This window comes from Perna viridis, chromosome 6 (genome assembly GCF_037379345.1).
Source record: "Perna viridis isolate PV_CMFRI_1.1 ecotype Kerala chromosome 6, ASM3737934v1, whole genome shotgun sequence".
In the NCBI taxonomy this organism is placed as follows: Eukaryota; Metazoa; Mollusca; class Bivalvia; order Mytilida; family Mytilidae; genus Perna; species Perna viridis.
In genome coordinates, this window is record NC_142450.1 from 22,202,142 (window position 1) to 22,226,764 (window position 24,623).

The following is a 24,623-nucleotide window of genomic DNA, read 5'->3' on the forward strand; positions in this document are numbered from 1 at the left end:
TTGCAATGTCCTTGTTCTTCAATCAATAGTGTATTTATGATGAACCATTGATTGTGGTTTGTTTATCGAATGCCTTAGTCTATTAATATAACTGTCTCAATCGGAACTCCTCGGCCTTTCTCGTTACACAAAAGAAAAAAAAACATATTTAGTGTAACGTAAATGATTACTCACTGGCTATATTTGGTTGACTTACGTAAATTCTAAAAATATGCAATATTCATAATATAAATTCTGCATGTTTTGCTCCTATCTTCAATGTGGATTAAGGGATTAAGGTTTATTTAGGTTGACAGGTATAATTTAAAAACGTTTACATAGGACCTTATTGTTTATTTTAAGATATCCACTAAATTATTTGTGATAGTGTATGTTTCACACATTTAAATAACTGACACAAGATGATACTATAAGATGTATAGCAATTTTATTACTGAAAAAGCTCAGCTATAACTATTATTCTGTGTATAAAAGACAAAACACAGCTGAGTTAAACGCCATAGATCCATATAATGATAACTGGCATTATTATAATACTCCAACTTTATCATCATATCACTAAATTAAAGCATGAATTCGATTATTCTTATCACATACATGTATAAAGTGATCTACACCCCACCCATTTCCAAGGATAATAACAACCAGCTTTAAATAAAATAACTAAATATGTAATGTTTCCCTAATCGTTCATATAATCAAGGAATTTTATCAAAGATTAAGATAAACTTCAGCACTTAGTCTAACTGAAATTTATTTGGTTGCTTAACTAAAAATACTATATACACATATATGTGTATAGACACGGTGTACATAGAGCGACTTTTTTCTTACCGTTTATTTACTTGATAATTCTGACAAATTTCGTGTAAACGTAATCTCTTTAACAGAAATATAGTATGTTATCGCTTAATGTATAAAATAAACGGGTATTTGCGTTTAGTTACCAAAAATTTCACATTTTTACTGAGCGTTTCAAACACATCCTTTTGACAAAATGGCGAATACACAACTGACGAAAACAATAGGCTGTGTCTAAAAGGTAGGTGTGAAAGGTAAGTTAAATTATGCCTCTGGACTAAAACGTACTTTGATATGAAGCTAACTACTATTAAAATGAACGTCTTTAATTACAAAATTGTATGTACTACATTCATATACTGTGTTTTAACTTGCATAACGAAATATAGATGGAAATAATGATGATCATTTAACCCTGACTTACCTCCTCGGCGAGTCCATTTACAAAGGATATAAAAGCAAGAAAATCAATAGAAAATAGTAATTATTAAATCAAATTAGGTTAAGTGAAGATCATTAGCCTTACCGTAGATTTGAATTGTGAAATGTTTTGAAGAGAATATAAGCATTTCACATTATCTAAAATGGAATAACATCGGCTACCAGGTTGACAGTGTGACTCTTCTCGACTCTATGAGATTAATGGAGAATATCTCATATGGATGTCACCTGGTAGCTTCTCCGTAGTAGCGTTTTAATTATTGTATTGGAGAGTGGCTCGGTTGTGGAAGACAAGGACGTGTCAGCACGATGTCCGCAATGTCTTCATAATAGATTAAACTTTCTGACCGAGCTTAAATAAGGGTATTCCAATGACAATAATTTAAGCGTAAGGTTTAATAATTGAATATTGAAATCTTCTACATACTGCTTTATCAAAAGTACACGACTAACGAGAAGGGATGTAATATGAAGTTTTCACAAGATACTTGAGTCGTACAATTTAAATACAAAAAGTGAAATTACTAATTATTATGGGTGTTATTCATAAATGCATCAGTATCGACTGATGGCATAATGTTCAACTGTTTGATATTTAAATGGTCACATGTATCACAACCAAAGCTTGTGAAAGGGTACTTGACTCGTTACTACAGTTTAAAATTGATCACGTAATCGAGAAACTTTTATTTATAATTACATTCCCTATATTCGGTCTATTTTAGTTACAGATATGGAAAATCCATAGAGAAAAAAAAATCACGGACACACGTTTATCGTCATAAGAATGGAAAGGCAAAAATGCAATTCAAAAGACACAATAACTTTTTACATCACAATGAAAACACGAAACCGTCCATGAGTGATGAGAGCGGTTAAATAGATCAATAGAGAAACATACTGTTACTTCAGGATGACCGACCACATTCGACCAAATGATGTTCTTGAAAAGCAAGTACGATTTAGTGACAGATAAAATCAAGACAATTTAAAAGAACGGTAAGTCAATATATATAGTTATATAAAATAATGATACTGCAGTAGTAATAAAATAGTAGAGATGTAATAGTATTCTACTTAGTGTCACTTGATTACAATTGTTTAGTGTTAATTATTTTTTAAATTGCATTATTGGCAATAGAACACAATCAATAATCACAAATTTTTGAAGTTGTTCCCCACATGGACTTTGTGTACCAGTCTAGGGCGGTATCATAGATCAAACGGAAAGGAGGTCACATATGATATGTCCCCGAAATGACTGGGAATTCCTTTCCGACTGTGTCCTTGTGGCCTCTGTTTAAGAGGACAGATCCGCTTTATAGTGATATGAAGCGTCGATGGTGGTGACTTCTCTGGCGTATGCCTTAATCAAACTTTTGTTATTCTTGTGTGTATCTGTATTTCTGTTATTCAACACCACCGTCCTAACTCTGTTATAGAAAATACTTAATCATTTAATCAATTGTAGAATGCTATTGCAACAAAACAGGTATCAAAGTAGTTACTATGCAGGCTTAGGGTGCAGATCCACTTTACCCATGGTAAGCATTATGGAAATAGCCAACCTCTAAATACCAAAATTTAAATTAAGCCGTTTTTCTTCGATTTTCTACCTTCAGTCATTTCACACAATTTTTCACCTGCATATACTGAGATCTCGCTTCCGTTAATATATTTAATACATGACGGATAGCCCACCACCTTCATTATATTCAATCAATGATGAACAAACCAAAACAATTGAGTGGATATGAGTTTTTATTTCTGGTTGTGTTCGTAAAATCTCGTGTAAACAGTGATTCCTTTATCATTTGTGATGTCTAACGGTTGAAGTTGACAGATTTTTCAAACAAACGAAAAGTAGTTGTCGTATTCATCTTACGGGCATAAACTGCTGTATCCGTCAATAGATTCAATCTTTGACGGACAGACCGTAACTATTTAATATGTTCGAATATTTTTTTACGGTAATTCCTCTACACCGGTGGTTATACAGTGTTGGAAGAAAACATTTTGTAATATTTGGTTCGACTATTTTCTTGTAGTTCTTAATATCCGGATGTTTCAAGGTGTCATCAGTAATTAGTGGTATTTGTGTGCAAAATTTTCACACGTAAATTTCATTGGACACGTAAACCTCCCGATGCAGCATTTATCTTTTAGTTGTTTTAATTCCAGTTACTATTGTAGAACATCTTATTTCACTCTCTCTTGTCTTCCATGTTTAGTCCTCTGATTAATTCTTTACATTTGCCTGCGTATATAGCTTTTTCAATCAATCGAAGAGAAGTAGTCGTAGTCTATACAGTGCTTGACCGTCAATAGATTCAATCTATGACGGTTAACCCGTAACTATTTGATGTTTTTGAGTGGTTATTTCGACACCTCCTGGATATGGATGGATTTTCTGGCAGTAATCGGTGATGTATTAAATTTTCTTTAATTGGGTTAGTCCATTTTCTTGCTGTTTCTTTACCATCGAATTTTTCAGAATGTCATTAATAAGTCCTGGTACTTTTCTTTTGTCGACAAACACACACTTTTCACCAATGCTTTTTAAACTGCCATGGTATTTGTAAATATGTTCCATTTCCAAAGTACCATTTGCTAGTGAATGTACCATTGTTATCATATATTTTTATTTTGTTCTTCTATTAATTCTATCAAAATGTATAAGCATTATAGACGATGACAATAGTAAAGATTATTGCTGTGTTTCTGTTGTATTTTTTTATTCAATATCATGGACGAATTTCCTCTTCTGCATAATAATTGAACTATACAATGTTTATGCATGGTATCTTCGATCAAATGCGACAAATGTTCATCTATAGTATAGACAATGCAATAAAGTTCGTCGTCTATCAGTAACTTTGAACGGAGTAAGGCTCCTGGATCAACTTTCCCCAAGCAAATCGCATCGGACACGTAAACCTCCCGATGCAGCATTTATTTTCCGGTTGTTTCAGTTCCAGTCAACATCGAAGTACTGCTTTCATCACGCTCACTAGTCTTCCATCTTCATTCCTTTTGCTAATTCGTTATATTTGCCTGGATATTTCGATCTAACGAAGAGTGGTAATCGTAGTTTCGATGTTTTATCCATTCTGTTTTTAATATTTTGCCTGCATTTACTACTGTGTTAGTCAATAGATTCAATCTATGTCGGATAGGCCGTAACTATTTGTTGTTTTCGAGTGCTTGTTACGATAAATCCTCGATATGGATGTTTTCTTTGGCTGTGTTCAGTAATGTATAGAAAATTTTTAGAATATTTGATTCGTCCATTTTCTTGTTTATTTCTTTATGTTTGGTTTCTTCAAAGTGTAATCAATAAGCTTTGGTACTTATCTCTTGCCGACAAACTGACTCTTTTTACCCATGTATTTGAAACTCTAATGGTATTTGCAAGATGTGTTCCATTTTCGAGATTATCATGAGATAGTAATATTCTTTTTGTTCTTCAGGGTTGTTATAGTTGTTTGTTGTGGATATGTGTTTTTCTTTTTAAAGAAACACCTATGGTTGTTTCTGATACAGTCTTTGTCTGATTAATAGTTGCAATCGCCGTTTTTGTTGTTATGATTCTACATGAAGCTGAAACTGCAGTATTGAGTTCTTAAGTCGTTGTGGTTCATGCATCTACCGTTGTTGTCACAGCAGCAGTAGAATCTCCTCCGTTTGACACTGCTCTCGCTATTAATGACTTGAATGAAGACTGAAAAGCCGTAACTAGTCGATGGTCACGAGTTGTAACTACATTAATCGCTCGATATGGTTGTATTGGTTAACTGTGTCCTGTGTTGTAAGAAAATATCTTATAATACTTGGTTCTTGTCTTGTATATCTATCATGTCCCAATGATTTGTTATATGTTCAACAAGATATTGTATCTGCCTGATGTTTGCAAATTAACTTATCTTTCCCAATAACAATGGTATAAAAATGGTCTGCACTTAAATGATAATTTTTCTCACTTCAAATTAAGAAACTCTTATTACCAAATCAATACAGTGTCAAATGCAAGAGGGTAACTTCTGTCTATTGGGTTATGTGTTCCAGCACCATAATTCAACGAACAAACACAAATCCTCCAAAACACTACAATTCGCCTCTTGCTTCGCTTCATATTGAGATCGCCTTCACTTCCAAATCCCCGTCCGAATTGGTTTTCTCCACAGATGCAGTGATTATTGCTGTAGTTTCTTCTTTCATTATTAAAATTCCGTAGGAACTTATTGTAGATATGAGTTTACTCCCTAAAGACGCACTTGTGGTCGTTTTTCTGATTCGTTCTTGGTCCGGTTATCAGGAGTAGTTGTCATGGCTTTTTTTTATACTGCTGTGGCTATCAATGACTTTAATCAAGACGGTACGCCGTAACTTGTCGACAGTCACGAGTTGTAACAACAGAAACTCCTCGGTATTGATGTCCCTTTTGATTGTGTCCTGTTGTGTCAGAACAGTTAAATACTTGGTTCTGCCATTGTCTTGTAGCTTTCATACTAGAGTACACAACAATGCGCCTCTTGTTACGCTTGTTATTGTGGTCGCCTTCACTCCAAAATCCCGCCCGGAATGGTCTTGTCCACAGATGCTTTGATTATTACTGTAGTTGCCTCTTGTACACTGAATGTGGTTTCTTCTTTCGTTATTTAACTTGCTTCAGAAGTTGACGTGGGTATGTGTTTACTCGTTGAAGATGCAACTTTGGTCGTTTTTGATTCGGTCTTGGTCGCATTATCAGGAGTGGTTGTAATGGCCATTTTTTTTCTTCTTGTTTCTCTTGAGGCAGTTGAGACTGCAGTATTGGGTACTGTCATTAGTGGTTTCTGCTTCTGTCCTTGTTGTCACAACAGCAGGATCTCCTCCGTTTGATACTGCTGTCGCTAGCAATGACTTGAATCAAGACGGATACGCCGTAACTAGTCGACAGTCACGAGTTGTGACAACAGAAACTCCTCGGTATGGATGTCCCTTTTGATTGTGTCCTGTTGTGTCAGAAAATTTCTTATAATACTTGGTTCTGCCATTGTCTTGTAGATCGATCTTATCCGGATGTGTCATAGTTTGTTCAATAAGATTTTGTATATGTGTGATGTTTGCAAATTGACTTTTCTTTCCCACGTATTTAACGTTGCAATGGTATTCGATGATGTGCTCCATTTTTTTTTTTTTTCAACTTAACTTTCATGGCGAATGGACGGGGCTTTAATAATAAAATTTTTCTCACTCCGAATTTTACAAACTTTTATTACCAAATCAGTACAGTGTCAAATGCGAGAGGCTAACATCTGGTAGAGTGGTCCAGCAACCTTAATTCAACATCCTTTCAGATATTCTTCGAAATAAAATTCATCAGTGTACGTGTTAACCACCATCTTTGCCAGTTCTAGCATCTTTTCTTGCTCATCCCAATCGTGATGATCCAATTCGGTACAATAAAATACGACAATCCTATCCACAAACAGTTCAAACATTTTCTTATCATAAAAGAAGTCTAACAGTTCTTCTTTCCTTCCTTCATCCCATTTTGTAAGGATATCTTCAAGATTAAACTTTGCAGCCATTGTGGTGTGTGTGGTTCCAAATTGAAAACTGAACTCAAGTATGGACCATCCCTGGCTTATATACACTCTCAATTTAAGGTCCCAATTTTATTGGGAGCTAACAATATTATTGTGACCAATTTTATTGTGAGCAACCTTTTGCTAACAATTTTATTGGGAACAATATTATTGTGTGCAACCTTTTGCTAACAATTTTATTGGGAACAATATTATTGTGCACAACCTTTTGCTAACAATTTTATTGGGAACAATATTATTGTGTACAACCTTTTGCTAACAATTTTATTGGGAACAATATTATTGTGTACAACCTGTAAAGGTATAAAAGGGAGATATTATAACCATAAGTTTCATTCCATCATTGCGAGGAACACAGAGAGATATGTGGTGGGACCTAAATCAGGTATTGTTATCACTCAAATTTCTTTTATATTGGAAACCTGAACAATTTTATGTTCTGGACAAACGGCCTTTTTATTTCGTCGTGAAGTTAGATAGATGGATAGCTGGTTGGATGGAATGGCTGCGATGGGATGAATGGGATGAACATCTAGGTGAAAAGTTATTTAATAAGATGGAAACATAAATTTATTTGCTTTACTGCCTTGATTTAATAAGTTATTTTTAGCCCTTTTAGGCTTAACTACAGTACACAACAATGCGCCTCTTGTTACGCTTGTTATTGTGGTCGCCTTCACTCCAAATCCCGCCCGGAATGGTCTTGTCCACAGATGCTTTGATTATTACTGTAGTTGCCTCTTGTACACTGAATGTGGTTTCTTCTTTCGTTATTTAACTTGCTTCAGAAGTTGACGTGGGTATGTGTTTACTCGTTGAAGATGCAACTTTGGTCGTTTTTGATTCGGTCTTGGTCGCATTATCAGGAGTGGTTGTAATGGCCATTTTTTTTCTTCTTGTTTCTCTTGAGGCAGTTGAGACTGCAGTATTGGGTACTGTCATTAGTGGTTTCTGCTTCTGTCCTTGTTGTCACAACAGCAGGATCTCCTCCGTTTGATACTGCTGTCGCTAGCAATGACTTGAATCAAGACGGATACGCCGTAACTAGTCGACAGTCACGAGTTGTGACAACAGAAACTCCTCGGTATGGATGTCCCTTTTGATTGTGTCCTGTTGTGTCAGAAAATTTCTTATAATACTTGGTTCTGCCATTGTCTTGTAGATCGATCTTATCCGGATGTGTCATAGTTTGTTCAATAAGATTTCGTATATGTGTGATGTTTGCAAATTGGCTTTTCTTTCCCACGTATTTATCGTTGCAATGGTATTCGATGATGTGCTCCATTTTTTTCAACTTAAATTTCATGGCGAATGGACGGGGCTTTAATAATAAAATAAATTTCTCACTTCGAATTTACAAACTTTTATTACCAAATCAGAACACCCTTCAATACTACAGTACACAACAATGCGCCTCTTGTTACGCTTGTTATTGTGGTCGCCTTCACTCCAAATCCCGCAAGGAATGGTCTTGTCCACAGATGCTTTGATTATTACTGTAGTTGCCTCTTGTACACTGAATGTGGTTTCTTCTTTCGTTATTTAACTTGCTTCAGAAGTTGACGTGGGTATGTGTTTACTCGTTGAAGATGCAACTTTGGTCGTTTTTGATTCGGTCTTGGTCGCATTATCAGGAGTGGTTGTAATGGCCATTTTTTTTCTTCTTGTTTCTCTTGAGGCAGTTGAGACTGCAGTATTGGGTACTGTCATTAGTGGTTTCTGCTTCTGTCCTTGTTGTCACAACAGCAGGATCTCCTCCGTTTGATACTGCTGTCGCTATCAATGACTTGAATCAAGACGGATACGCCGTAACTAGTCGACAGTCACGAGTTGTAACAACAGAAACTCCTCGGTATGGATGTCCTTTTTGATTGTGTCCTGTTGTGTCAGAAAATTTCTTATAATACTTGGTTCTGCCATTGTCTTGTAGATCGATCTTATCCGGATGTGTCATAGTTTGTTCAATAAGATTTTGTATATGTGTGATGTTTGCAAATTGACTTTTCTTTCCCACGTATTTAACGTTGCAATGGTATTCGATGATGTGCTCCATTTTTTTCAACTTAAATTTCATGGCGAATGGACGGGGCTTTAATAATAAAAAAAAATTCTCACTTCGAATTTACAAACTTTTATTACCAAATCAGAACACCCTTCAATACTACAGTACACAACAATGCGCCTCTTGTTACGCTTGTTATTGTGGTCGCCTTCACTCCAAATCCCGCAAGGAATGGTCTTGTCCACAGATGCTTTGATTATTACTGTAGTTGCCTCTTGTACACTGAATGTGGTTTCTTCTTTCGTTATTTAACTTGCTTCAGAAGTTGACGTGGGTATGTGTTTACTCGTTGAAGATGCAACTTTGGTCGTTTTTGATTCGGTCTTGGTCGCATTATCAGGAGTGGTTGTAATGGCCATTTTTTTTCTTCTTGTTTCTCTTGAGGCAGTTGAGACTGCAGTATTGGGTACTGTCATTAGTGGTTTCTGCTTCTGTCCTTGTTGTCACAACAGCAGGATCTCCTCCGTTTGATACTGCTGTCGCTATCAATGACTTGAATCAAGACGGATACGCCGTAACTAGTCGACAGTCACGAGTTGTAACAACAGAAACTCCTCGGTATGGATGTCCTTTTTGATTGTGTCCTGTTGTGTCAGAAAATTTCTTATAATACTTGGTTCTGCCATTGTCTTGTAGATCGATCTTATCCGGATGTGTCATAGTTTGTTCAATAAGATTTTGTATATGTGTGATGTTTGCAAATTGACTTTTCTTTCCCACGTATTTAACGTTGCAATGGTATTCGATGATGTGCTCCATTTTTTTCAACTTAAATTTCATGGCGAATGGACGGGGCTTTAATAATAAAATAAATTTCTCACTTCGAATTTACAAACTTTTATTACCAAATCAGAACACCCTTCAATACTACAGTACACAACAATGCGCCTCTTGTTACGCTTGTTATTGTGGTCGCCTTCACTCCAAATCCCGCCCGGAATGGTCTTGTCCACAGATGCTTTGATTATTACTGTAGTTGCCTCTTGTACACTGAATGTGGTTTCTTCTTTCGTTATTTAACTTGCTTCAGAAGTTGACGTGGGTATGTGTTTACTTGTTAAAGATGCAACTTTGGTCGTTTTTGATTCGGTCTTGGTCGGATTATCAGGAGCGGTTGTAATGGCCATTTTTTTTCTTGTTTCTCTTGAGGTAGTTGAGACTGCAGTATTGTAGGTACTGTCATTAGTGGTTTCTGCTTCTGTCCTTGTTGTCACAACAGCAGGATCTCCTCCGTTTGATACTGCTGTCGCTAGCAATGACTTGAATCAAGACGGATACGCCGTAACTAGTCGACAGTCACGAGTTGTGACAACAGAAACTCCTCGGTATGGATGTCCCTTTTGATTGTGTCCTGTTGTGTCAGAAAATTTCTTATAATACTTGGTTCTGCCATTGTCTTGTAGATCGATCTTATCCGGATGTGTCATAGTTTGTTCAATAAGATTTCGTATATGTGTGATGTTTGCAAATTGGCTTTTCTTTCCCACGTATTTATCGTTGCAATGGTATTCGATGATGTGCTCCATTTTTTTCAACTTAAATTTCATGGCGAATGGACGGGGCTTTAATAATAAAATAAATTTCTCACTTCGAATTTACAAACTTTTATTACCAAATCAGAACACCCTTCAATACTACAGTACACAACAATGCGCCTCTTGTTACGCTTGTTATTGTGGTCGCCTTCACTCCAAATCCCGCAAGGAATGGTCTTGTCCACAGATGCTTTGATTATTACTGTAGTTGCCTCTTGTACACTGAATGTGGTTTCTTCTTTCGTTATTTAACTTGCTTCAGAAGTTGACGTGGGTATGTGTTTACTCGTTGAAGATGCAACTTTGGTCGTTTTTGATTCGGTCTTGGTCGCATTATCAGGAGTGGTTGTAATGGCCATTTTTTTTCTTCTTGTTTCTCTTGAGGCAGTTGAGACTGCAGTATTGGGTACTGTCATTAGTGGTTTCTGCTTCTGTCCTTGTTGTCACAACAGCAGGATCTCCTCCGTTTGATACTGCTGTCGCTATCAATGACTTGAATCAAGACGGATACGCCGTAACTAGTCGACAGTCACGAGTTGTAACAACAGAAACTCCTCGGTATGGATGTCCTTTTTGATTGTGTCCTGTTGTGTCAGAAAATTTCTTATAATACTTGGTTCTGCCATTGTCTTGTAGATCGATCTTATCCGGATGTGTCATAGTTTGTTCAATAAGATTTCGTATATGTGTGATGTTTGCAAATTGACTTTTCTTTCCCACGTATTTATCGTTGCAATGGTATTCGATGATGTGCTCCATTTTTTTCAACTTAAATTTCATGGCGAATGGACGGGGCTTTAATAATAAAACAAAATTCTCACTTCGAATTTACAAACTTTTATTACCAAATCAGAACACCCTTCAATACTACAGTACACAACAATGCGCCTCTTGTTACGCTTGTTATTGTGGTCGCCTTCACTCCAAATCCCGCAAGGAATGGTCTTGTCCACAGATGCTTTGATTATTACTGTAGTTGCCTCTTGTACACTGAATGTGGTTTCTTCTTTCGTTATTTAACTTGCTTCAGAAGTTGACGTGGGTATGTGTTTACTTGTTAAAGATGCAACTTTGGTCATTTTTTGATTCGGTCTTGGTCGGATTATCAGGAGCGGTTGTAATGGCCATTTTTTTTCTTGTTTCTCTTGAGGTAGTTGAGACTGCAGTATTGTAGGTACTGTCATTAGTGGTTTCTGCTTCTGTCCTTGTTGTCACAACAGCAGGATCTCCTCCGTTTGATACTGCTGTCGCTAGCAATGACTTGAATCAAGACGGATACGCCGTAACTAGTCGACAGTCACGAGTTGTGACAACAGAAACTCCTCGGTATGGATGTCCCTTTTGATTGTGTCCTGTTGTGTCAGAAAATTTCTTATAATACTTGGTTCTGCCATTGTCTTGTAGATCGATCTTATCCGGATGTGTCATAGTTTGTTCAATAAGATTTCGTATATGTGTGATGTTTGCAAATTGGCTTTTCTTTCCCACGTATTTATCGTTGCAATGGTATTCGATGATGTGCTCCATTTTTTTCAACTTAAATTTCATGGCGAATGGACGGGGCTTTAATAATAAAAAAAATTTCTCACTTCGAATTTACAAACTTTTATTACCAAATCAGAACACCCTTCAATACTACAGTACACAACAATGCGCCTCTTGTTACGCTTGTTATTGTGGTCGCCTTCACTCCAAATCCCGCAAGGAATGGTCTTGTCCACAGATGCTTTGATTGTTACTGTAGTTGCCTCTTGTACACTGAATGTGGTTTCTTCTTTCGTTATTTAACTTGCTTCAGAAGTTGACGTGGGTATGTGTTTACTTGTTAAAGATGCAACTTTGGTCGTTTTTGATTCGGTCTTGGTCGGATTATCAGGAGCGGTTGTAATGGCCATTTTTTTTCTTGTTTCTCTTGAGGTAGTTGAGACTGCAGTATTGTAGGTACTGTCATTAGTGGTTTCTGCTTCTGTCCTTGTTGTCACAACAGCAGGATCTCCTCCGTTTGATACTGCTGTCGCTAGCAATGACTTGAATCAAGACGGATACGCCGTAACTAGTCGACAGTCACGAGTTGTGACAACAGAAACTCCTCGGTATGGATGTCCCTTTTGATTGTGTCCTGTTGTGTCAGAAAATTTCTTATAATACTTGGTTCTGCCATTGTCTTGTAGATCGATCTTATCCGGATGTGTCATAGTTTGTTCAATAAGATTTCGTATATGTGTGATGTTTGCAAATTGACTTTTCTTTCCCACGTATTTATCGTTGCAATGGTATTCGATGATGTGCTCCATTTTTTTCAACTTAAATTTCATGGCGAATGGACGGGGCTTTAATAATAAAAAAAAATTCTCACTTCGAATTTACAAACTTTTATTACCAAATCAGAACACCCTTCAATACTACAGTACACAACAATGCGCCTCTTGTTACGCTTGTTATTGTGGTCGCCTTCACTCCAAATCCCGCAAGGAATGGTCTTGTCCACAGATGCTTTGATTATTACTGTAGTTGCCTCTTGTACACTGAATGTGGTTTCTTCTTTCGTTATTTAACTTGCTTCAGAAGTTGACGTGGGTATGTGTTTACTTGTTAAAGATGCAACTTTGGTCGTTTTTGATTCGGTCTTGGTCGGATTATCAGGAGCGGTTGTAATGGCCATTTTTTTTCTTGTTTCTCTTGAGGTAGTTGAGACTGCAGTATTGTAGGTACTGTCATTAGTGGTTTCTGCTTCTGTCCTTGTTGTCACAACAGCAGGATCTCCTCCGTTTGATACTGCTGTCGCTAGCAATGACTTGAATCAAGACGGATACGCCGTAACTAGTCGACAGTCACGAGTTGTGACAACAGAAACTCCTCGGTATGGATGTCCCTTTTGATTGTGTCCTGTTGTGTCAGAAAATTTCTTATAATACTTGGTTCTGCCATTGTCTTGTAGATCGATCTTATCCGGATGTGTCATAGTTTGTTCAATAAGATTTCGTATATGTGTGATGTTTGCAAATTGACTTTTCTTTCCCACGTATTTATCGTTGCAATGGTATTCGATGATGTGCTCCATTTTTTTCAACTTAAATTTCATGGCGAATGGACGGGGCTTTAATAATAAAAAAAAATTCTCACTTCGAATTTACAAACTTTTATTACCAAATCAGAACACCCTTCAATACTACAGTACACAACAATGCGCCTCTTGTTACGCTTGTTATTGTGGTCGCCTTCACTCCAAATCCCGCAAGGAATGGTCTTGTCCACAGATGCTTTGATTGTTACTGTAGTTGCCTCTTGTACACTGAATGTGGTTTCTTCTTTCGTTATTTAACTTGCTTCAGAAGTTGACGTGGGTATGTGTTTACTTGTTAAAGATGCAACTTTGGTCGTTTTTGATTCGGTCTTGGTCGGATTATCAGGAGCGGTTGTAATGGCCATTTTTTTTCTTGTTTCTCTTGAGGTAGTTGAGACTGCAGTATTGTAGGTACTGTCATTAGTGGTTTCTGCTTCTGTCCTTGTTGTCACAACAGCAGGATCTCCTCCGTTTGATACTGCTGTCGCTAGCAATGACTTGAATCAAGACGGATACGCCGTAACTAGTCGACAGTCACGAGTTGTGACAACAGAAACTCCTCGGTATGGATGTCCCTTTTGATTGTGTCCTGTTGTGTCAGAAAATTTCTTATAATACTTGGTTCTGCCATTGTCTTGTAGATCGATCTTATCCGGATGTGTCATAGTTTGTTCAATAAGATTTCGTATATGTGTGATGTTTGCAAATTGACTTTTCTTTCCCACGTATTTATCGTTGCAATGGTATTCGATGATGTGCTCCATTTTTTTCAACTTAAATTTCATGGCGAATGGACGGGGCTTTAATAATAAAAAAAAATTCTCACTTCGAATTTACAAACTTTTATTACCAAATCAGAACACCCTTCAATACTACAGTACACAACAATGCGCCTCTTGTTACGCTTGTTATTGTGGTCGCCTTCACTCCAAATCCCGCAAGGAATGGTCTTGTCCACAGATGCTTTGATTATTACTGTAGTTGCCTCTTGTACACTGAATGTGGTTTCTTCTTTCGTTATTTAACTTGCTTCAGAAGTTGACGTGGGTATGTGTTTACTTGTTAAAGATGCAACTTTGGTCGTTTTTGATTCGGTCTTGGTCGGATTATCAGGAGCGGTTGTAATGGCCATTTTTTTTCTTGTTTCTCTTGAGGTAGTTGAGACTGCAGTATTGTAGGTACTGTCATTAGTGGTTTCTGCTTCTGTCCTTGTTGTCACAACAGCAGGATCTCCTCCGTTTGATACTGCTGTCGCTAGCAATGACTTGAATCAAGACGGATACGCCGTAACTAGTCGACAGTCACGAGTTGTGACAACAGAAACTCCTCGGTATGGATGTCCCTTTTGATTGTGTCCTGTTGTGTCAGAAAATTTCTTATAATACTTGGTTCTGCCATTGTCTTGTAGATCGATCTTATCCGGATGTGTCATAGTTTGTTCAATAAGATTTCGTATATGTGTGATGTTTGCAAATTGGCTTTTCTTTCCCACGTATTTATCGTTGCAATGGTATTCGATGATGTGCTCCATTTTTTTCAACTTAAATTTCATGGCGAATGGACGGGGCTTTAATAATAAAAAAAATTTCTCACTTCGAATTTACAAACTTTTATTACCAAATCAGAACACCCTTCAATACTACAGTACACAACAATGCGCCTCTTGTTACGCTTGTTATTGTGGTCGCCTTCACTCCAAATCCCGCAAGGAATGGTCTTGTCCACAGATGCTTTGATTGTTACTGTAGTTGCCTCTTGTACACTGAATGTGGTTTCTTCTTTCGTTATTTAACTTGCTTCAGAAGTTGACGTGGGTATGTGTTTACTTGTTAAAGATGCAACTTTGGTCGTTTTTGATTCGGTCTTGGTCGGATTATCAGGAGCGGTTGTAATGGCCATTTTTTTTCTTGTTTCTCTTGAGGTAGTTGAGACTGCAGTATTGTAGGTACTGTCATTAGTGGTTTCTGCTTCTGTCCTTGTTGTCACAACAGCAGGATCTCCTCCGTTTGATACTGCTGTCGCTAGCAATGACTTGAATCAAGACGGATACGCCGTAACTAGTCGACAGTCACGAGTTGTGACAACAGAAACTCCTCGGTATGGATGTCCCTTTTGATTGTGTCCTGTTGTGTCAGAAAATTTCTTATAATACTTGGTTCTGCCATTGTCTTGTAGATCGATCTTATCCGGATGTGTCATAGTTTGTTCAATAAGATTTCGTATATGTGTGATGTTTGCAAATTGACTTTTCTTTCCCACGTATTTATCGTTGCAATGGTATTCGATGATGTGCTCCATTTTTTTCAACTTAAATTTCATGGCGAATGGACGGGGCTTTAATAATAAAAAAAAATTCTCACTTCGAATTTACAAACTTTTATTACCAAATCAGAACACCCTTCAATACTACAGTACACAACAATGCGCCTCTTGTTACGCTTGTTATTGTGGTCGCCTTCACTCCAAATCCCGCAAGGAATGGTCTTGTCCACAGATGCTTTGATTATTACTGTAGTTGCCTCTTGTACACTGAATGTGGTTTCTTCTTTCGTTATTTAACTTGCTTCAGAAGTTGACGTGGGTATGTGTTTACTTGTTAAAGATGCAACTTTGGTCGTTTTTGATTCGGTCTTGGTCGGATTATCAGGAGCGGTTGTAATGGCCATTTTTTTTCTTGTTTCTCTTGAGGTAGTTGAGACTGCAGTATTGTAGGTACTGTCATTAGTGGTTTCTGCTTCTGTCCTTGTTGTCACAACAGCAGGATCTCCTCCGTTTGATACTGCTGTCGCTAGCAATGACTTGAATCAAGACGGATACGCCGTAACTAGTCGACAGTCACGAGTTGTGACAACAGAAACTCCTCGGTATGGATGTCCCTTTTGATTGTGTCCTGTTGTGTCAGAAAATTTCTTATAATACTTGGTTCTGCCATTGTCTTGTAGATCGATCTTATCCGGATGTGTCATAGTTTGTTCAATAAGATTTCGTATATGTGTGATGTTTGCAAATTGACTTTTCTTTCCCACGTATTTATCGTTGCAATGGTATTCGATGATGTGCTCCATTTTTTTCAACTTAAATTTCATGGCGAATGGACGGGGCTTTAATAATAAAAAAAAATTCTCACTTCGAATTTACAAACTTTTATTACCAAATCAGAACACCCTTCAATACTACAGTACACAACAATGCGCCTCTTGTTACGCTTGTTATTGTGGTCGCCTTCACTCCAAATCCCGCAAGGAATGGTCTTGTCCACAGATGCTTTGATTGTTACTGTAGTTGCCTCTTGTACACTGAATGTGGTTTCTTCTTTCGTTATTTAACTTGCTTCAGAAGTTGACGTGGGTATGTGTTTACTTGTTAAAGATGCAACTTTGGTCGTTTTTGATTCGGTCTTGGTCGGATTATCAGGAGCGGTTGTAATGGCCATTTTTTTTCTTGTTTCTCTTGAGGTAGTTGAGACTGCAGTATTGTAGGTACTGTCATTAGTGGTTTCTGCTTCTGTCCTTGTTGTCACAACAGCAGGATCTCCTCCGTTTGATACTGCTGTCGCTAGCAATGACTTGAATCAAGACGGATACGCCGTAACTAGTCGACAGTCACGAGTTGTGACAACAGAAACTCCTCGGTATGGATGTCCCTTTTGATTGTGTCCTGTTGTGTCAGAAAATTTCTTATAATACTTGGTTCTGCCATTGTCTTGTAGATCGATCTTATCCGGATGTGTCATAGTTTGTTCAATAAGATTTCGTATATGTGTGATGTTTGCAAATTGACTTTTCTTTCCCACGTATTTATCGTTGCAATGGTATTCGATGATGTGCTCCATTTTTTTCAACTTAAATTTCATGGCGAATGGACGGGGCTTTAATAATAAAAAAAAATTCTCACTTCGAATTTACAAACTTTTATTACCAAATCAGAACACCCTTTAATACTACAGTACACAACAATGCGCCTCTTGTTACGCTTGTTATTGTGGTCGCCTTCACTCCAAATCCCGCAAGGAATGGTCTTGTCCACAGATGCTTTGATTGTTACTGTAGTTGCCTCTTGTACACTGAATGTGGTTTCTTCTTTCGTTATTTAACTTGCTTCAGAAGTTGACGTGGGTATGTGTTTACTTGTTAAAGATGCAACTTTGGTCGTTTTTGATTCGGTCTTGGTCGGATTATCAGGAGCGGTTGTAATGGCCATTTTTTTCTTGTTTCTCTTGAGGTAGTTGAGACTGCAGTATTGTAGGTACTGTCATTAGTGGTTTCTGCTTCTGTCCTTGTTGTCACAACAGCAGGATCTCCTCCGTTTGATACTGCTGTCGCTAGCAATGACTTGAATCAAGACGGATACGCCGTAACTAGTCGACAGTCACGAGTTGTGACAACAGAAACTCCTCGGTATGGATGTCCCTTTTGATTGTGTCCTGTTGTGTCAGAAAATTTCCTATAATACTTGGTTCTGCCATTGTCTTGTAGATCGATCTTATCCGGATGTGTCATAGTTTGTTCAATAAGATTTCGTATATGTGTGATGTTTGCAAATTGACTTTTCTTTCCCACGTATTTATCGTTGCAATGGTATTCGATGATGTGCTCCATTTTTTTCAACTTAAATTTCATGGCGAATGGACGGGGCTTTAATAATAAAAAAAAATTCTCACTTCGAATTTACAAACTTTTATTACCAAATCAGAACACCCTTCAATACTACAGTACACAACAATGCGCCTCTTGTTACGCTTGTTATTGTGGTCGCCTTCACTCCAAATCCCGCAAGGAATGGTCTTGTCCACAGATGCTTTGATTGTTACTGTAGTTGCCTCTTGTACACTGAATGTGGTTTCTTCTTTCGTTATTTAACTTGCTTCAGAAGTTGACGTGGGTATGTGTTTACTTGTTAAAGATGCAACTTTGGTCGTTTTTGATTCGGTCTTGGTCGGATTATCAGGAGCGGTTGTAATGGCCATTTTTTTTCTTGTTTCTCTTGAGGTAGTTGAGACTGCAGTATTGTAGGTACTGTCATTAGTGGTTTCTGCTTCTGTCCTTGTTGTCACAACAGCAGGATCTCCTCCGTTTGATACTGCTGTCGCTAGCAATGACTTGAATCAAGACGGATACGCCGTAACTAGTCGACAGTCACGAGTTGTGACAACAGAAACTCCTCGGTATGGATGTCCCTTTTGATTGTGTCCTGTTGTGTCAGAAAATTTCTTATAATACTTGGTTCTGCCATTGTCTTGTAGATCGATCTTATCCGGATGTGTCATAGTTTGTTCAATAAGATTTCGTATATGTGTGATGTTTGCAAATTGACTTTTCTTTCCCACGTATTTATCGTTGCAATGGTATTCGATGATGTGCTCCATTTTTTTCAACTTAAATTTCATGGCGAATGGACGGGGCTTTAATAATAAAAAAAAATTCTCACTTCGAATTTACAAACTTTTATTACCAAATCAGAACACCCTTCAATACTACAGTACACAACAATGCGCCTCTTGTTACGCTTGTTATTGTGGTCGCCTTCACTCCAAATCCCGCAAGGAATGGTCTTGTCCACAGATGCTTTGATTATTACTGTAGTTGCCTCTTGTACACTGAATGTGGTTTCTTCTTTCGTTATTTAACTTGCTTCAGAAGTTGACGTGGGTATGTGTTTACTTGTTAAAGATGCAACTTTAGTCGTTTTTGATTCGGTCTTGGTCGGATTATCAGGAGCGGTTGTAATGGCCATTTTTTTTCTTGTTTCTCTTGAGGTAGTTGAGACTGCAGTATTGTAGGTACTGTCATTAGTGGTTTCTGCTTCTGTCCTTGTTGTCACAACAGCAGGATCTCCTCCGTTTGATACTGCTGTCGCTAGCAATGACTTGAATCAAGACGGATACGCCGTAACTAGTCGACAGTCACGAGTTGTGACAACAGAAACTCCTCGGTATGGATGTCCCTTTTGATTGTGTCCTGTTGTGTCAGAAAATTTCTTATAATACTTGGTTCTGCCATTGTCTTGTAGATCGATCTTATCCGGATGTGTCATAGTTTGTTCAATAAGATTTTGTATATGTGTGATGTTTGCAAATTGACTTTTCTTTCCCACGTATTTAACGTTGCAATGGTATTCGATGATGTGCTCCATTTTTTTCAACTTAAATTTCATGGCGAATGGACGGGGCTTTAATAATAAAATAAATTTCTCACTTCGAATTTACAAACTTTTATTACCAAATCAGAACACCCTTCAATACTACAGTACACAACAATGCGCCTCTTGTTACGCTTGTTATTGTGGTCGCCTTCACTCCAAATCCCGCAAGGAATGGTCTTGTCCACAGATGGTTTGATTATTACTGTAGTTGCCTCTTGTACACTGAATGTGGTTTCTTCTTTCGTTATTTAACTTGCTTCAGAAGTTGACGTGGGTATGTGTTTACTTGTTAAAGATGCAACTTTGGTCGTTTTTGATTCGGTCTTGGTCGGATTATCAGGAGCGGTTGTAATGGCCATTTTTTTTCTTGTTTCTCTTGAGGTAGTTGAGACTGCAGTATTGTAGGTACTGTCATTAGTGGTTTCTGCTTCTGTCCTTGTTGTCACAACAGCAGGATCTCCTCCGTTTGATACTGCTGTCGCTAGCAATGACTTGAATCAAGACGGATACGCCGTAACTAGTCGACAGTCACGAGTTGTGACAACAGAAACTCCTCGGTATGGATGTCCCTTTTGATTGTGTCCTGTTGTGTCAGAAAATTTCTTATAATACTTGGTTCTGCCATTGTCTTGTAGATCGATCTTATCCGGATGTGTCATAGTTTGTTCAATAAGATTTTGTATATGTGTGATGTTTGCAAATTGACTTTTCTTTCCCACGTATTTAACGTTGCAATGGTATTCGATGATGTGCTCCATTTTTTTCAACTTAAATTTCATGGCGAATGGACGGGGCTTTAATAATAAAATAAATTTCTCACTTCGAATTTACAAACTTTTATTACCAAATCAGAACACCCTTCAATACTACAGTACACAACAATGCGCCTCTTGTTACGCTTGTTATTGTGGTCGCCTTCACTCCAAATCCCGCCCGGAATGGTCTTGTCCACAGATGCTTTGATTATTACTGTAGTTGCCTCTTGTACACTGAATGTGGTTTCTTCTTTCGTTATTTAACTTGCTTCAGAAGTTGACGTGGGTATGTGTTTACTCGTTGAAGATGCAACTTTGGTCGTTTTTGATTCGGTCTTGGTCGCATTATCAGGAGTGGTTGTAATGGCCATTTTTTTTCTTCTTGTTTCTCTTGAGGCAGTTGAGACTGCAGTATTGGGTACTGTCATTAATGGTTTCTGCTTCTGTCCTTGTTGTCACAACAGCAGGATCTCCTCCGTTTGATACTGCTGTCGCTATCAATGACTTGAATCAAGACGGATACGCCGTAACTAGTCGACAGTCACGAGTTGTAACAACAGAAACTCCTCGGTATGGATGTCCTTTTTGATTGTGTCCTGTTGTGTCAGAAAATTTCTTATAATACTTGGTTCTGCCATTGTCTTGTAGATCGATCTTATCCGGATGTGTCATAGTTTGTTCAATAAGATTTTGTATATGTGTGATGTTTGCAAATTGACTTTTCTTTCCCACGTATTTAACGTTGCAATGGTATTCGATGATGTGCTCCATTTTTTTTTTTTTTTCAACTTAACTTTCATGGCGAATGGACGGGGCTTTAATAATAAAATTTTTCTCACTCCGAATTTTACAAACTTTTATTACCAAATCAGTACAGTGTCAAATGCGAGAGGCTAACATCTGGTAGAGTGGTCCAGCAACCTTAATTCAACATCCTTTCAGATATTCTTCGAAATAAAATTCATCAGTGTACGTGTTAACCACCATCTTTGCCAGTTCTAGCATCTTTTCTTGCTCATCCCAATCGTGATGATCCAATTCGGTACAATAAAATACGACAATCCTATCCACAAACAGTTCAAACATTTTCTTATCATAAAAGAAGTCTAACAGTTCTTCTTTCCTTCCTTCATCCCATTTTGTAAGGATATCTTCAAGATTAAACTTTGCAGCCATTGTGGTGTGTGTGGTTCCAAATTGAAAACTGAACTCAAGTATGGACCATCCCTGGCTTATATACACTCTCAATTTAAGGTCCCAATTTTATTGGGAGCTAACAATATTATTGTGACCAATTTTATTGTGAGCAACCTTTTGCTAACAATTTTATTGGGAACAATATTATTGTGTGCAACCTTTTGCTAACAATTTTATTGGGAACAATATTATTGTGCACAACCTTTTGCTAACAATTTTATTGGGAACAATATTATTGTGTACAACCTTTTGCTAACAATTTTATTGGGAACAATATTATTGTGTACAACCTGTAAAGGTATAAAAGGGAGATATTATAACCATAAGTTTCATTCCATCATTGCGAGGAACAGAGAGATATGTGGTGGGACCTAAATCAGGTATTGTTATCACTCAGATTTCTTTTATATTGGAAACCTGAACAATTTTATGTTCTGGACAAACGGCCTTTTTATTTCGTCGTGAAGTTAGATAGATGGATAGCTGGTTGGATGGAATGGCTGCGATGGGATGAATGGGATGAACATCTAGGTGAAAAGTTATTTAATAAGATGGAAACATAAATTTATTTGCTTTACTGCCTTGATTTAATAAGTTATTTTTAGCCCTTTTAGGCTTAACTACAGTACACAACAATGCGCCTCTTGTTACGCTTGTTATTGTGGTCGCCTTCACTCCAAATCCCGCAAGGAATGGTCTTGTCCACAGATGCTTTGATTATTACTGTAGTTGCCTCTTGTACACTGAATGTGGTTTCTTCTTTCGTTATTTAACTTGCTTCAGAAGTTGACGTGGGTATGTGTTTACTCGTTGAAGATGCAACTTTGGTCGTTTTTGATTCGGTCTTGGTCGCATTATCAGGAGTGGTTGTAATGGCCATTTTTTTTTCTTCTTGTTTCTCTTGAGGCAGTTGAGACTGCAGTATTGGGTACTGTCATTAATGGTTTCTGCTTCTGTCCTTGTTGTCACAACAGCAGGATCTCCTCCGTTTGATACTGCTGTCGCTATCAATGACTTGAATCAAGACGGATACGCCGTAACTAGTCGACAGTCACGAGTTGTAACAACAGAAACTCCTCGGTATGGATGTCCTTTTTGATTGTGTCCTGTTGTGTCAGAAAATTTCTTATAATACTTGGTTCTGCCATTGTCTTGTAGATCGATCTTATCCGGATGTGTCATAGTTTGTTCAATAAGATTTCGTATATGTTTTATGTTTGCAAATTGGCTTTTCTTTCCCACGTATTTATCGTTGCAATGGTATTCGATGATGTGCTCCATTTTTTTCAACTTAAATTTCATGGCGAATGGACGGGGCTTTAATAATAAAATAAATTTCTCACTTCGAATTTACAAACTTTTATTACCAAATCAGAACACCCTTCAATACTACAGTACACAACAATGCGCCTCTTGTTACGCTTGTTATTGTGGTCGCCTTCACTCCAAATCCCGCAAGGAATGGTCTTGTCCACAGATGCTTTGATTATTACTGTAGTTGCCTCTTGTACACTGAATGTGGTTTCTTCTTTCGTTATTTAACTTGCTTCAGAAGTTGACGTGGGTATGTGTTTACTTGTTAAAGATGCAACTTTGGTCGTTTTTGATTCGGTCTTGGTCGGATTATCAGGAGCGGTTGTAATGGCCATTTTTTTTCTTGTTTCTCTTGAGGTAGTTGAGACTGCAGTATTGTAGGTACTGTCATTAGTGGTTTCTGCTTCTGTCCTTGTTGTCACAACAGCAGGATCTCCTCCGTTTGATACTGCTGTCGCTAGCAATGACTTGAATCAAGACGGATACGCCGTAACTAGTCGACAGTCACGAGTTGTGACAACAGAAACTCCTCGGTATGGATGTCCCTTTTGATTGTGTCCTGTTGTGTCAGAAAATTTCTTATAATACTTGGTTCTGCCATTGTCTTGTAGATCGATCTTATCCGGATGTGTCATAGTTTGTTCAATAAGATTTCGTATATGTGTGATGTTTGCAAATTGACTTTTCTTTCCCACGTATTTATCGTTGCAATGGTATTCGATGATGTGCTCCATTTTTTTCAACTTAAATTTCATGGCGAATGGACGGGGCTTTAATAATAAAAAAAATTTCTCACTTCGAATTTACAAACTTTTATTACCAAATCAGAACACCCTTCAATACTACAGTACACAACAATGCGCCTCTTGTTACGCTTGTTATTGTGGTCGCCTTCACTCCAAATCCCGCAAGGAATGGTCTTGTCCACAGATGCTTTGATTATTACTGTAGTTGCCTCTTGTACACTGAATGTGGTTTCTTCTTTCGTTATTTAACTTGCTTCAGAAGTTGACGTGGGTATGTGTTTACTTGTTAAAGATGCAACTTTGGTCGTTTTTGATTCGGTCTTGGTCGGATTATCAGGAGCGGTTGTAATGGCCATTTTTTTTCTTGTTTCTCTTGAGGTAGTTGAGACTGCAGTATTGTAGGTACTGTCATTAGTGGTTTCTGCTTCTGTCCTTGTTGTCACAACAGCAGGATCTCCTCCGTTTGATACTGCTGTCGCTAGCAATGACTTGAATCAAGACGGATACGCCGTAACTAGTCGACAGTCACGAGTTGTGACAACAGAAACTCCTCGGCATGGATGTCCCTTTTGATTGTGTCCTGTTGTGTCAGAAAATTTCTTATAATACTTGGTTCTGCCATTGTCTTGTAGATCGATCTTATCCGGATGTGTCATAGTTTGTTCAATAAGATTTCGTATATGTGTGATGTTTGCAAATTGACTTTTCTTTCCCACGTATTTATCGTTGCAATGGTATTCGATGATGTGCTCCATTTTTTTCAACTTAAATTTCATGGCGAATGGACGGGGCTTTAATAATAAAAAAAATTTCTCTCTTCGAATTTACAAACTTTTATTACCAAATCAGAACACCCTTCAATACTACAGTACACAACAATGCGCCTCTTGTTACGCTTGTTATTGTGGTCGCCTTCACTCCAAATCCCGCAAGGAATGGTCTTGTCCACAGATGCTTTGATTATTACTGTAGTTGC

General features: G+C 37.7%; 1 long non-coding RNA gene across 4 annotated transcripts in view; it reads left to right on the forward strand.

The window, feature by feature from the left end:
- Window positions 1-260: 260 nt before the first annotated feature.
- LOC148614093 (uncharacterized) overlaps window positions 261-24,623 on the forward strand; it is a 265,243-nt gene continuing 240,880 nt past the window's right edge. Inside the window, exons 1-2 of one of the 4 annotated variants that reach the window (XR_015923564.1) lie at window positions 261-1,055; window positions 1,968-2,241. This is a non-coding gene — a long non-coding RNA (uncharacterized LOC148614093). Of the gene's footprint in view, window positions 1,056-1,243; window positions 1,631-1,967; window positions 2,242-24,623 lie in introns of those variants that run through there. The other 3 variants (XR_015923563.1, XR_015923566.1, XR_015923565.1) reach the window with 3 other exon arrangements.